Source organism: Condylostylus longicornis, unplaced genomic scaffold (assembly GCF_029603195.1).
Source record: "Condylostylus longicornis isolate FDR11 unplaced genomic scaffold, ASM2960319v2 ptg000163l, whole genome shotgun sequence".
Taxonomy (NCBI): Eukaryota; Metazoa; Arthropoda; class Insecta; order Diptera; family Dolichopodidae; genus Condylostylus; species Condylostylus longicornis.
In genome coordinates, this window is record NW_026578131.1 from 2,905,237 (window position 1) to 2,918,006 (window position 12,770).

A 12,770-nucleotide genomic window follows, 5' to 3' on the forward strand; every position below is an offset into this window, starting at 1 on the left:
TCCATATAATTTGTTAATTTGGGATGGTACTTTCTCATAGTATACTTTTTTCGCATTTTCTTCATTAAAACTTAGATACTATAGAACACAATGAAACAATGATTAAAGTATAAGGAAACAATGTTACACTATCATTAAACAAAAGTTTTTTTACCGAATCTTTTGTTTAAAAGTTTTTTTCGAATATTAATTTAAAATACGGATAGAGCTTAAGCCAGATTTCATAACCTGAAAAATTAATAACACATCCGCGACATCACGTCTTTTACTAAGTGTAGGTAAATCAATGAGATGTCAGATGGAGTCTTCCCAAGTAAGCAGACGTGGTGCACACCTCAAAGCTCTATGTTTTGTTTGCCTATAATATGGAAGTTAACGGTGGATCAAATAACGGTTGTGTCAAAACACGTTTAAACATGCTTCTCTCGAACATGTTTAATCGTGAGAAATCTTAACACTATGTTTCCATAAAAAAGTGCTGACAACACGTCTCCGTTTCTTTATGAGAATTTTAGTTTAGGAAAATCACATAAAGTTCAATTTGCTAAGTAAGCTAATGATAAGAAAGTAATGATAAAAATTAAGTAGAACTGAGATTTAGGATTTAGTCTTAGAACTTTATGATAATTGATAACTCAAAAATTTAATGTTATCAATTTGTGCATAAAAACTATTGAATTTAATTTTGTCATAAAATTTAAATTACATTATTGAAATAACCTACCTATTGTATACACAATGCATCAATTATAAAAACTATGTTTTATAGACTTTTTTAAATTGGAAATAAAAATAATTTCAAATAATTATATCTATTAAAAGAATTGAAAATTCGTAACTTAAATAGCTTCGTCTGTAATATAATCTTAAAACCGTAGAAAAAAATTTTAACCTATTTCCTAACTCTAAAAATTGTACCCCATCAACGCAGAAAAATAGTGGCTAGTGATACCCCCGAACGCAGAAAAATAGTTGAACTTTAGAAAACCTAAAATTTTAGTAGCTCTAAATTTTAGTAGCATCCTAAATGTATGCGTTTAATTCCTTAAAATAGTTTCGTATATGAATGAAAGTAATTTTTTTAATAACATAATAGCTACTTTGCTTTTAAAAGTAACGTTTTTACTTGTTTAAGAGAAAAGTGCTACATTGCAAACCATTAGTTTGACCCAACTTTATTTAATTTTCAGTTTCTGACAACATCAATTTTATTTCTTTTAGAGAATATTAGAAATTATTTTATTTCTTCATCTCAACATTATTTCTAATAGCTATATAAATATGTATAAAGGTTTAAATTTGTTTTAAAAATTAAATAATATTGATTCAAAAACATATGAATTGACCTATAATTGTAATAATATTGCACTATTATTGTACCATTATTGTTGTATTGCCTTTTCTAGAATCATACATATGATTCATTTACATATATAATTTATGTATGTATATTATATATATATATATATATATATACATATGCACAATGTTAGTACAATAATATTGCACTTACTTATACTTATTTAAGTTGATATTTACATAAATATATTATACATATATATTTAAATTACATTATAGTACTTATATATCAACTTGCAGAAACGTAAGTGAGTGCAATATTATTGTACTACTATTGAACTAATATTGTTCCATTATATTATTCTACTGAATTTTCAACTTACATATAAGTGTAATTTCCTATATTGTCAGTTTTATAATAATCCTTAATGCTTGCACCAAAATTTTTAGATTCTTGTGGTAGTTCTAAAAGCTTAACATCTGCGCTTACAAAACCAAATGTAGTTAAAACCATCTTAAAATATTAACGAAACATACATATATAATTATTTCTTGACCATATATTTTCAATAATATTATATAGCTATATATGTTGATTTTATTTGAAATACACTAAATTACCAATATTATTTCTAACATAATCTTAAAATGCACTGTTCTTTGAACACTTCTACAATGTTTAAGGTCGTTTTTTAATTTCTTTTACATTAAACTTTTTTAATTTTTAAAATAACAATTTCATTTAGTTTCAGTTATATTTTTTATTAAATTAGTCGACAAATTACTTTCTCTTAAACCATAACAGTCACACAAAAAATTGTAACGTACTATAACATTTTGAAGTTAAAGTTCAACTAAAAGGTTTTTTAAATTTTTTTATGTATATATATATATACATTTTTTTATCCAACTTTTTATGTGTTACTAGATTTGAATTAATTATATATGTATTTCAGCATCTTTTATTGATAAATACAGTTAATAGCTACTAATATGAATGTATAAATGTATTATATTTCTTTTATTAAAATAGTATTTCCTTATTTTTATTGAATATCATGGTTTTTTTTTCATCAAAGTGAACACGAATTCTAGACTAACATGTATATGTATGTAAAATAACACTAACAGAATCAAACTTTTGGTTATTGCAGTGAAAATAACAAGATTACTAGTTTGTGTAGCCTTACGTTGAATAAATATCTTAACTTAAAAATTTGTAATTTTTTAATCAGAAAAAAATGCATTAGCAACCAATCAAGAAAAAACCTTAAAAAATAATTATGAGTTAATTATTTATTGTGTTAGTTTGCAATACCACGGTGGAGAAGTATTAAATATGAATGCTATGTATTTTGACCGTATTTTTGTTTTTCAACATATTCATTAACATTTTGTTTGCATTTTTTTCAAACGATCAGTTTAGTGCAAACCTGAAGAAGCCAAGTGAAAATTGTGGGAATTTTATAGTTAGAGAATTTAATACACGATATTAATACATATCCATATCATATAATATATTAAATATCATATGGTATGAATATGTATTTTAGGGGGAGTTTTGAGTTTTAATTGTTCAATTGTTTAAAGAAAACGTACTCTGTTTAACATAACAATTATTAATTTGACCCAAATTTATGTACCACTGTGTAATTTAAAATGCATGTACTTAATTATGTTTAGATTTCCAAAACTTAATCGAAATTAAAAAGTATTTTTTTATAGATTTCCAATTTTTAATAATTTTTAAGTTTTAAACAAAACTTATTCAAAATAAATGCTAAAAACCATGTGATTTAGAAAACATTTATGATTTGTGATGCAAAGTAACATCACATCTATTCTGCATCGATTCACATTTTTGATTACTTTCGATTATATCATATATTTAATCTAAGAACCCCAAAACTTTTAAGGCTTCTATGGAATGCAAAGGTTTATTTTTAGGTTAAAGATTCTTAAGGTTTCTTTTTGGGTTTCTATGGGGTTAATTAATTTGTTTTACCTAAAAAGTAGTATTCAGAGAAATGTGGTTTTTGAAGAAAATTGCCAGCATTAAAAACTCAAAGTCTCAGTCATAAATAAAAAAAATTAAGTTTATATATATATATGTATATGTATATACAATGTATACAAGTAGCCGATTTCAATCTTATTTTAAAGAAGAAGTTTTGAATATAACTTTTGAATGTGACCTCTTAATTTTGTTGAAAAGAAAGTTGTTCAATAGTTCTATCTCAATGTAAAATAGGTTTGGGGAGTAAGTAATGTTCTGTTGTACAAAGTTCTAGTTTACATCGAATGTACTACTATTATAATTAGTTGGAAGTTGAAAATAGTATAATAATTTCGCTTATTTTTTATCTTATTTCTTATCTTATATATATCTGTCTTATATATTTATATTTTTCTTTGAAGCAACCCAAATAAAAGCCATAGAGCAAAATTTACATATTTGTTTTTATTGATTAATATAAATTATGACATTGAACTTTTAGAGACAGCATAAAAATTGCTTTTGATTTTTTACTATAGTTTTTATTTGTTTTTTACCGTTTAAATTAAATAGAATAGGAGGAGATAGAAGAAAACTTAAAATATTTTTAAGTATTGAAATTTTTTTTACTTTATAATGATATACATATGTATGTATATTTGTTTTACCCTTTTTAATAATGTTTTGAATAGTAAAAATATTAATAAATATTAATTAATATTAATTCCTTCTTACTTTTGATTATTGATAGTCAAACTTGCGGCAAGAAAAAATTACGTATACAAAAAGAAAACGAAAAAAAACAAGAAAAAATAGAGTTGACCATGTCAACTTTGTGATACTCGTACAAATTTTTTATCCTATGTGCGAGTAAATATACCATAGCTGACTATGGGACAGGTTATGACTTTAAGTTGCCATACTAACATATATGGCAACTCAAAGTCATAATTAAAGCAAAATTTTGCTTAAGCAAAATTTCATTACTTTGATTTCAATAATTTTTAAAATATGGTCAAACTACTATTGAAGTTGTACGGTAGCTACCACATGGAGTCAACAAATTTCAACGATTTTTATTACAAATAACAGCCCTAATAATACTTGTATTCTTGAGAGATTTCTATATTATAATTCGTAACGTCTGAGATAATGCCAAATAACTTCTAGAGTTGTATGGTAGCTACCAGAAGGTAGCTACCAGAAGGAGCCAAGTAATTTCAACGACTCTTATCAAGCACATTAGCCCTACTAATTTATTCATTTGTGTGAAATTTCAATACCGCAGTTTTTATAGTTTTCGGGTTATAATGAAATAACTTTTGAAGTTGTATGGCAGCTACCAGAAGGAACCAAGCAATTTCAACGACTTTTATCAAGCACATTGGCCCTACTAATATATTCGTTTGTGTTAAATTTCAATACTACAGCTTTTACAGTTTCTGAGATATAGCGAAATAAATGTTGAAGTTGTATGTATGGTAGCTACACGAACCGGTACCCCGATCATAACCAATTTAAATAACTGGCATTTACTACAATAAACCATTTGTGAAAATTTGGTGAACTCAAAATCCGACGCTGATCAGAAACATACACTTAAGTCTATATCTCAGACCATTATTTCTTAGAGTTACAAACCTTAAGGCAAATTTAGTATATTATTCGAACATGCGTTCGAACGGGTATAATGACAAAAAAGGAATTCTCATAAATAATATGTTTTGTATGTCGTATTAATAAAATTATATTGTACAACGTATACAGGTTATGCTCATGAATTGAATAAGCCTGCTACTAAGGAACTGCAGAATTTATATATTTATGTTCAACATCATTTCAAATCAACTACAATGGCTATTACTGCCTGCTGAGGCGGTAGATGAACATAAATCTTTGTATTTTGCGAGTTAACGGATACCTCATGAATTTTCCTTCGCTTATTAAATTAATTATTTACGTAGGGATTCGTACTAGGGGCTTCTAATATAAATATATAGATTATACACATTTAATAATAACGGAAATACATCTTTCTTAGGATCCAACTTTAAAACTCTAAATTTTGTGTAAAAGATCTGATTTTGGTTTACTTTCTCCTATTTTGGTTACTTTTTCCTATTCTCCTGATTTTGGTTTTGGCAACTTTTTTTTATTTACTTTCTCAAGGACCACTATTTATAGTGAGCTTCTTTTAAATATTTAAAAATACCTTTAAAAAATAATTATTTTAAAATTAATCTGCGTACAAGCTTTCCAGATTAATTTATGTATACAAAATTTAAGCTTAACATAATTTGTGTACTTTAAATATGTATACATATGTGTGTGCACTTTATGCTATATTTGGTATTATTGCATAACATGAAGTAGGGAAAAATTGCAACCGACCTGCGAAGCCTGGGATTAATGTCTTTACATCTAACAAGTCCCAATACTCAATTTTTTTTACGAAATATTACGAATTTTTGGCTCCGTTCCTATTTTTTTCTATAAATGCCACTGATTGTGTCATATTTTTTATTATTTTTTTCTTTTTTTTTTACGTAAAAAAGAGTTTAATATTTTAAAAAATCTCAGGATATTACACATTTTTTAAAAAGCTTCCCATTTAAATTCTATTGCACGAAAAAGAAAGAAAAGTAGGAGGAAAGAAAAAATTACAAAAAATTTGAAATTCATATTTTAGTATGGTTTCAAATGTTAATGAGGAAGGATGTATGATTTTTCATGCACATTTTGTATTTCCCAATAAGATAAGTTGAGTAGTGTCGGCTAACAAAATACGTTACTATAAAATTGTTTCAAACGGTATACGTTAGTTATAAAATTGTTTCAAATTCTACTATGTATTCATATCAATATTTAATTATTATCTTTCATTAATTATATTTTCAACTTGACACCACAGCCACGTCCCATATCTTGAGTTAACTTACCCTATGAGAAAAAAAAGCAGTTCACTTAAAAATAATGAAATGCTTTCAGTAACATATAAAACGTTGAAGGCGAAGGTTGTGCTTGTTGTTTTTCCGCTGTTTCAAGAATTTTAAAATAATTCTAAATGAAAATATTAATATATTTTTTTGATTTTTCAAATATATTTTCTAAATATTACCTGCTTTATAATAAGTGCTAATTTATTTTAATATTTCTTCTCAAAAATAGCCACTTCGATTTAAAAAAAACCAATATAAAATAAGGTCGTGCTTTCAAGTTTCTCTCTGAGCATTGGCACTTGTTAGATATAAAGACATTACTGGGATTTTACAAAGAAAAATGGAAAACATAATAATAATTATCTTATTAACGCTCGAAAAGGGGGGAATAAATAATTATTTGTACGACAGTTGAAATACATATTTAGCTATTTATTATGTTAAATACATTTGGAAAGTGATAACAACATATTATTAATTAATAAATGAAAACAATAAATAATTTAATAATAATTTAATATTTTTATTTATCACTTCATAAATATAATCAATGAATAATGTTTTCGTCAATGTTTCATTAAAACAAGTAAAAACGTTTCAGTCGGTATAAATCGATTGAATTATACCCTGCACCTTTCGTTGTTGTATAGCAATTACTCGAACCTGTGAAACCATTCTATAGAAACTTCACGGATATATCTGATCTATAATTGGACACACAACTGCCAAGTTTCATGAATCTGACTTTACTATTTTTCCAAATATTTAAAATAAGCTTTTAGACTTGTATGGGAGCTACTCGAACCTGTCAAGCAATTCAACCAAAACTTCAGAAATATATCTGACCTATAATTGGACACATGACTGCCAAGTTTCATGAATCTGACTTTATTATTTTGCCGAATATAAAAAATTTGCTTTTGGAGTTATATGGCAGCCACCCGAACCGGTGCAGCTATCCCATTAAAATTTTTAAAGTGTATGTAGAATATAATTCACAGACATATGTATACAAAATTTTATATTGATCCCTTTATTAGTTTTTGAAATATTTAAAGTAAACTCATTGAGTTGTATGGCAGCTACCCGAACCCGTTGTCCGAATTAGTCCAATTACAATAGGGTTCGTCCTTGGCACAAAAGAAACAACTTGTGAAAGTTTGGTGTCGATTGCATTATTTGTTTTTGAGTTATCGTGCGATCGGACGGACGGACGGACATGTCTAAATCGACGCAGAATTTGACGCTGAGCAAGAATATATGTCCATACCGGAGACGACTCCTTCAAGTAGTTACAAACTCCATACCAAAGTTAATATACCCTTCACGAAGTGCAGGGTATAAAAAATAAAAACGTAAAATACCTTTTCTTTGGTATTTGTTCTTTTGAATTTACTAACACGTTATCGCAACAAGCTTATTGAAATCAATCAGTTATTTCCGCAGAAGATCATTTGTTCCACGCAAAAATGTATAATACATACATATGTATGTACGAGTATACTCGTATTTTAAGGTGATAAAAGTTAAAAATGTGTGTGTAAATATGTACAGTAATATGTATGTTTAAACTTTTTATTATTGTAATTTTTTTATTAATGTATTCAATGATTTAGTTTTGAATTTAAATATCTTAATAAATGAAATAATTTAAATGTAAACGAAATTTCTGTTTATTACTATTTAAATTTGCAATGAAGTTCAAAAACCTGAATGCGCTTATATAATTTACATAATAATACATACATATGTATGCAACATGAAGACGCATGCATTATATGTAAGTCTTAAGATAAGCATTTGTATTCCATATCAAAAACCAAATACGTACACATATATGATAAAAATATGGTCTTCGTCAACATTCAAATATTATCTTTTGACAATGCTTCTAAACGTGTTAAAAAGCCTGTTGTCCCTAAGGTTTATAACTATGCTGTACGAACTTATGTTATGGAAGAGTATTATAAATTTGCTTTACCGTTTATAGTGCTAACGAATAGCAGTCTGAGATATAGACATGAGTGTATGTTTTTGGTCAGCGTCGAACCCTGCGTCGATTTATGTCTCAAATTGATTACTTTATTTAGTGATAATCAAATTTTCACAAATGATAAAGCAGTAAATGCCGAAACTATGTTCAAATTGCATGTGAATTGATAGTGGCTCAGGTAGCTGAAATACAGCTTCAAAAGTTATTTTGATATAACTTTTTGAACTTGTAAAGTTCTGCAAGACCTACAAAATGTTGTAACGAATTCGTGTATTTGATAGGTTTTTCTCAAGACTTATTTCAACACCTTCATTTATAATACTTACATATGTACATGCGTATACATAAAAGTATAAACTATTCTTGCATTCAAATTGTCCATGTCGATGTTTTGAAATTCGAAACATTATTATTATGTATAAACATTTTATTATTGAAATTTATTTCCAATATTAATTCAATAATTTTTCGATATTCTCATAAGAAACTTTAAAGTTCAAGTTTAAGTGTTTAAATGTTTTTATTTTTTTTTTTGTAATTTGAATATCAATATCAAAAACTTAATCATGTAACAACAAGTAAAAACGTTTCAGTCGGTATAAACCGATTGAATTATACCCTGCACCTTTCGTTATTGTGTAGCAATTACTCGAACCTGTGAAGTCATTCTATAGAAACTTCACGGATATGTCTGACCTATAATTGGACATCCGACTGCCAAGTTTCATGAATCTGACTTTATAATTTTTCCAAATTTTTAAAATAAGCTTTTAGACTTGTATGGGAGCTACTCGAACCTGTCAAGCAATTCCACTAAAACTTCAGAAATATATCTAACCTATAACTCGACACAAAACTGCCAAGTTTCATGAATCTGACTTTATTATTTTTCCAAATATTTAAAATTAGCTTCTGGAGTTGTATGGCAGGTACCCGAACCGATGCAGCTATCCCATTATCCATTAAGTTTCATGAATCTGACTTTAATATTTTCCCAAATATTTAAATTAGCTTCTGGAGTTGTATGGCAGGTACCCGAACCTGTAAAGCAATTCCTCTAAAACTTCAGAAGTATATTTGACCTATAATTGGACACATGACTGCCAAGGTTCATGAATCTGACTTTATTATTTTGCCGAATATAAAAAATTTGCTGTTGGAGTTGTATGGCAGCCACCCGAACCGGTGCAGCTATCCCATTATAATTTTTAGAGCATGTGTAGAATATAATTGGACACATGTATACAAAATTTTATATTTATAGTTTTATTAGTTTTTGAAATATTTAAAATAAACTCTTTGAGTTGTATGGCAGCTACCCGAACCCGTTGTCCGAATTAGTCCAATAACAATAGGGCTCGTCCTTGGCACAAAAGAAAAAACTTGTGAAAGTCTGGTGTCGATTGCATTATTCGTTTTTGAGTTATCGTGCGATCGGACGGACGGACGGACGGACAGATGGACATGTCTAAATCAACGCAGAATTTTACGCTGAGCAAGAATATATATATATGTCCATACCGCAGATGACTCCTTCAAGTAGTTACAAACTCCATACCAAAGTTAATATACCCTTCACGAAGTGCAGGGTATAAAAAACGGAATATCTGTTAACTTGTACTTTTTTCAATTTTCAATAATTTTCATGAATTTGAGTAACAGTGTATCATGTCCATATATGATGTTGTATATACAAAATATTGAAAAACTTTTTTTTATTTAATAATCATGCAAATTTTTAATAGTTTAACCTAATTCAGCCTAAACTTGGAAACCTGTATTTTATGTTACGTTGATTATGCTAATTTTCTGTAGTTATACTTTTCTATTCATATTATTTATAAGTATTTTATGATCTGTACATATGAGTATGTCTGTATTTATTTAATTAAAATAAAAAATTCAATACATTCAACATCGAGTCAATGTATTCTTAATTGCTTATCATAATATAGTTGAAATAATACGGAAAGAAGTATTTAAACAAAACTAGTATGACAATTTTTAACTTTTTTAAAAATTAAAAAAAATTTTAAAATACGGAACTTGCAGTAATCTTTTATTTTTATTGCAGATAATTATGGTTCGGGAAATAAGGCGTGAAACTATCAAATTTAGTAAGTGCAAAACGATGTGTTGTGAACTTTTACGTTAAACAAATTAATATTGGAGCCTTAAATACAGGTTGAATGTCACTTCTCACAAAAATCTAATTGTGTACACTCAAATCAATTGGACTCAAAAAAAACCCACCTCGATTTCTCTTTAGAGTTGGAATTTGAAGCTTAGGATTTTTTATTCTTTTTAATAATTTCCAAAGCGAGTAATCTGTGTCTTTATAAGCTAATAGTAAAAAAATATAAGCTAAATAAAAAAAAAATTTAAAATACGGAACTTGCAGTAATCTTTTATTTTTATTGCAGATAATTATGGTTCGGAAAATAAGGCGTGAAACTATTAAATTTAGTAAGTGCAAAACGATGTGTTGTGAACTTTTACGTTAAACAAATTGATATTGTAGCCTTAAATGCAGGTTGAATGTCACTTCTCACAAAAATCTAATTGTGTACACTCAAATCAATTGGACTCAAAAAAAACCCACCTCGATTTCTCTTTAGAGTGGGAATTTGAAGCTTAGGTTTTTTTATTCTTTTTAATAATTTCCAAAGCGAGTAATCTGTGTCTTTATAAGCTAAAATGTTTTTTTTTTATAAAATGAGTTTCAGATATCAATCCTATGTCAATTTTTACTTTGTGCAGAAAGGGCTATAGATCCTGAGTGTGATTTAGTATTCCATCTGCATTCCATGTTATAATTCTTAATTAATTCATTTTCTTTTTATTCTTTAGTTTGATTTATTTTCTATCATTTCAATTCTATCACAGTTTGGCAAAAAAGGTCGAAAAAGGTTTAAAGATTTCTAGAAGTTTTTAAGTAGACTGCAGTGGACCGTTCAAATTAAAAACAAGTCAAAATAAACATAGTAGATTTAATAGAAAATTTTGTGCGCTAACAAATAGGGAATGGATGAAATAAATTATAGTTAAAAATTATGGTTATTGTTCAATATATAAATGTTATGAAAAAATAACTACATTAAACACTTCATATCTTCATAATGTACGCAGTCGAATCCATTTTTAAATCAATAAACATACATCAGGTATATTTACCTTCATCCATATTTTTCGTGATGAAATCAGACAAAAACATCGCCGTGGTATTTAAATTTTGTTACATTTAAGAAAATTTATTTAAAAAAATTATTTATTTCTAGTTATAACTTTTTGAAAGGACTGATAGAACTGAAATCGGCTTATAATTTGTTGGATTAGTGGTATCCCCCGATTTATGAATTGGTGTTATAACTGCTCTTTTCATATCTTCTCAGAAATGACCTGTTTCAAACGAAGCATTAATTAATTTAACTATTATAGGGAGAAGTTTATTTGCAAACTTTTTTACAATTTTGGAGATCCCATCATATCCGGTAGTCGCAGATGCCCTCAAAGAAGCAGTCGTGCAAATAACCTCGCAATTTGTTATTGAGAGATCAAAATTATTGACCACATTACGAGCAAAGGTTGTTAAATAATCGTTACCAAGACCATCTGTTAACATAGTGAAAAACTAATTCATTGTGTTTGATATATTAAAAGCCTCTTTTGTTACATTTCGCTCAAAATTAATGGATTGAATGTGATTACAAGAATCTGAATCGGTTCTTTATTAAAAATAATATTTTTATACACATTCCACAAAGTTTTGGCATTCCCTTTGTCCTTTGATATTCAGTCAGAACAATACTTTAGTTTCGCGTAAGATATCAACGTTTCCACTTTATTTTTGTATGAAAAAAATATATTTTTTTCCGTTTACATCGTCTCGGAATTTTTTCTTGTACTAATAAAGAGAATCGCGTATCTTAATCGTGTATGCCATTTCGGTAGTCATCCAATCATATTTTGTTTCTGATTTTTTTTTGTGTAATGCTTTTTGTATATCGGCATATTAGAACAGTCAAATTGTCTACAGATTTATATGAAACCACAAAAGGTGTCCTCTGATAATGCAACATAATCTAATACAGCATAGTCTTTGTTTTTAATGTTATCTGTAATAAAATGATCGATTATTTTATTACTATTTAGTATAATTTTCAAAAAGCTCAATGCAAAATTGAGATTTGCTAAATTTGTCATTTTTAATGATATCTCAAAACTGCTAATACCATGAACGTATCAGCAATTTTACGGAAATTCTTTTTTCTTTTAAAATTGTTTGTCCAATCATAAATTATCATCACGTAATCGCGAAATTTCAGAATTCTTAATACTTTTACAGAAAAAAAGAAATGTGATACCTCGTATAAAATACGTATAAGCAAAACGGAAAATATCATATTATAAACATTAGTGTACGAAAATATCAGAACGATGTACAAAAAAACCAAATAAAATTGGCAAGACATTAATGAAAAATGATCTCACTTACAATATATCAAAATGAAATAACGATGACTTCACTCCATTGTAAGACATC